Consider the following 3,190-nt stretch of genomic DNA (forward strand, 5'->3'; position numbering starts at 1 on the left):
GAAGGCCAAAGAAACCCTGAGCCCTAAAGGGAAAGGCTGGGGGGGATTACTATATCAGGTTTTAAACTGTATTAAAGAGCTATAGTGATAAAAACAACATGGTACTGGCACAAAAATAGACCCATATATCAATGGAACAAAATTGAAGACCCAAATAGGAGTACATTCAATTTCAGCTGCCTGATATTTGACAAAGGAGCCAAGAAAATTCACTGGAGGAAAGACAGCATTTTCAGCAAATGGTGCTGGCAAAACTGGATCTGCACCTCTAGAAGAATGAAACTAAACCCCTATCTTCCACCTTGCACAAAATTCAACTCCAAATGGATCAAAAACCACAATGTGAAGCCTGAAACTCTGAAAGTGTTAGAAGAAAACATTGGCAATAACCTACAAGATATAGGTGTCGGAATGGATTTTCTAAATCAACCAGGAAACAAGGTTGAGGATCAACAAATGGGACCTCATTAAACTAAAAAGCTTCTGTACATCAAAAGAAGCAACCAAGGGAGTGAAGAGAAAACCCATAGAATGGGAGAAAATCTTCACCAGTGACACGTCTGACAGAGGTTTAACATCCAGAATATATAACCAACTCAAAAAAACAAAGTATCAAGAAAGGAAGTAACCCAATTAAAAGATGGTCTAAGAACCTGAACAGAGAGTTCTCAAAAGAAGAAATAAAGATGCCTAAGAAGCATCTTAAAATGTGTTCAACATCAGTAGTAATTAGGGAAATGGAAATTAAAACCACTTTAAGATTTCATCTTACCCCAGTCTGAATTGCCAAGAGAGAACAAATGATACCAAATGTTGGGGAGGATGTGCGGAAAGGGGAAAGCTCATCCACTGCTGTTGGGACTGCAAGATTGTTCAACCCCTATGGAAAGCAGTGTGGAGAACTCTTAACAAACTACAAATGAACCTAGCATTTCACCCAGCTGTACCACTCCTTGGCATATAAACAAAAATCTCATCCTATTGCAGAGACACTTGTACATCCATGTTTGTTACTGCTCTTTTCACAATAGCTAAGAGATGGAAGAAACACAAGTATCCCTCAACTGATGAATGGATAATGAAAATGTGGTTCATTTATATGATGGAATTTTACTCAGCAGTAAAGAAAGATAAAATCATGAAATTTGCAGGTAAATGGATGGAACTAGAAACTGTTATACTAAGTGAAGTAACACAGACTCAGAAAAAAAAACAAAAAAAAAAAACCCAAATATCGGCATATGTTCTAGCACCAAATCCTTATAAGTGAATATGTATCCAGATATATCTACAGAATAATGAAGAGGAACCAGGGAAGTAAAGGAAAAGAAAGAATTTAAAAGAGAAGAACAGTAGAAAATAGGTGTTAACAAGGGAGACACGGACAATAATGGGGTTATTTTAAGGAGAGGGGGGAGGGAAGGTTATACAAGGAACCTAGGGGATAAAGGGAAAGAAGGTGCTCAAGAAAGGTGGGAACATAGGAAAAGGGTACTATTAAGGGAGAAATGGAAAAAACAGGGGCAACTTAAATGAGGAAACCATGGTGGAAGGGTTAGACAATGTGAGAGATAAATAATGCCTAGCTAGTTTTAAAACACCAGAGGGAACCATATTAATCCAACAACCTACTGACAAATTATACTCACAACTAGATCAAGGAATATAATATCTGTCTAAGTAAGGTTTACTTGAGAATGTTTGGCCTTTGCCCAAGCTTTATCTACAATGGCACATCATAATTAAAAGTACCAGACTGGCTAAATTCCAGGGGACTATAAGCAATTTTCAAAATGTCCTGTAACTGTGGTGAGTCACCTCTCCTCTTGATCAAGGAGGCCATGGAAACCCCACCAGATGGGCTTGAACCAGTGTTCAGTCTACAAAGAGGAGGGTCAATACAGAGGAAACATTTCCTCCATGCTTCCAAGCAAAGCCAGCCATGGTCATGCAGGACCTTTGGCTTATCTTCACATAGATGGAACTGACACAAGAAAGGAGCCAGGGGCTCCTCCTAAGCTCATGTGACCCCTCAGGAACAATCCTCAAACAGCCTTAAGAGTAAAAATAAATAGCCATGGTCTAGCAGGACCTCTTACTTATCTTCACATAGATGGATCTGGTAAAAGAAAGGAGCCAGAGGCTCCTCCTGAGCCCATGTTACCCCTGAGGAACAGATCCTCAAATGACCCTAAGAGTAAAAATAAATTGTTTTATCTGGGCCAACTGTAGGGTCTTAAACACCCAAATGGAAAGTATAACCAAAGATTAAGGGGGTCAATACAATTTTTAAGAGTCCATATGCATAGCTAAAGACTACATAACAAGAAACAATGCCAGACAGGTGATATCTTCCTTTGAGTTATTGGCCAATATGGCACAAGAGACTCCCAGACAGTAACCCAGCATATAACTGGGAAAATGAACAGCAGACCCCAATCTTATCTAAAGGAATATTGACAAGTGATTGCTGCTAGATGAGGAATAGCTGATCTTCCTAAACAAGGATATCTAGATAGGCTGACTAGATGCAGCAGACAGATAAGCACTGGAGAATGGCTGGGGGAGTTGACAACATAGGGGACAGTAACAGGGATGACAGAGTATGTGGGCTCCAGTATGTGGGAGGGGGAGGCTATGGGAGGGTTCCATTTGGGAAGTGGGTATATAGATGAATAAGATTGTGTGGGATGTTCTGTATGGCATACATACAGAAAAATCAACAAATTTTTCAAAAGACATATTTGAGGAAGAAGCATAAAAATTTGCTTCATGTTAAACAGTATAGGTGATAAACAGTACCAGTGAAATCTATGTGATGACTTTATATCCATACTCAGCTACTAAAGTTCCACGTGTTACCGACTGTGACTAGTAATCATCAGATACATAGAGATTAAAGGCACATGTGGAAACATCTAAGTGTTAGTGGCATTAAAAATGTGGGAAACAGCATATTTTAAAATGAAATGGAGTTCTTAAAAGGGTAAAAACTCATTCAATTTTATATCTTACAGGGTTTATACTGAGTTCAATATTGCATAACTGTATTACTTCAACTGTGAATCTAAAATTTTACAGCAGCTTTTGAAAGAGATGTATCCTTGCTCTGGAGTGTGTTATTGAATATGTTAAAGCTGTAATGAAATGCTTCTTCTAATCATGTGGTTATTAAATTAAAAAAAATAAT

The sequence above is a fragment of the Nannospalax galili genome, unplaced genomic scaffold (genome assembly GCF_000622305.1).
Source record: "Nannospalax galili isolate Female #2095 unplaced genomic scaffold, S.galili_v1.0 scaffold537, whole genome shotgun sequence".
Lineage (NCBI taxonomy): Eukaryota > Metazoa > Chordata > Mammalia > Rodentia > Spalacidae > Nannospalax > Nannospalax galili.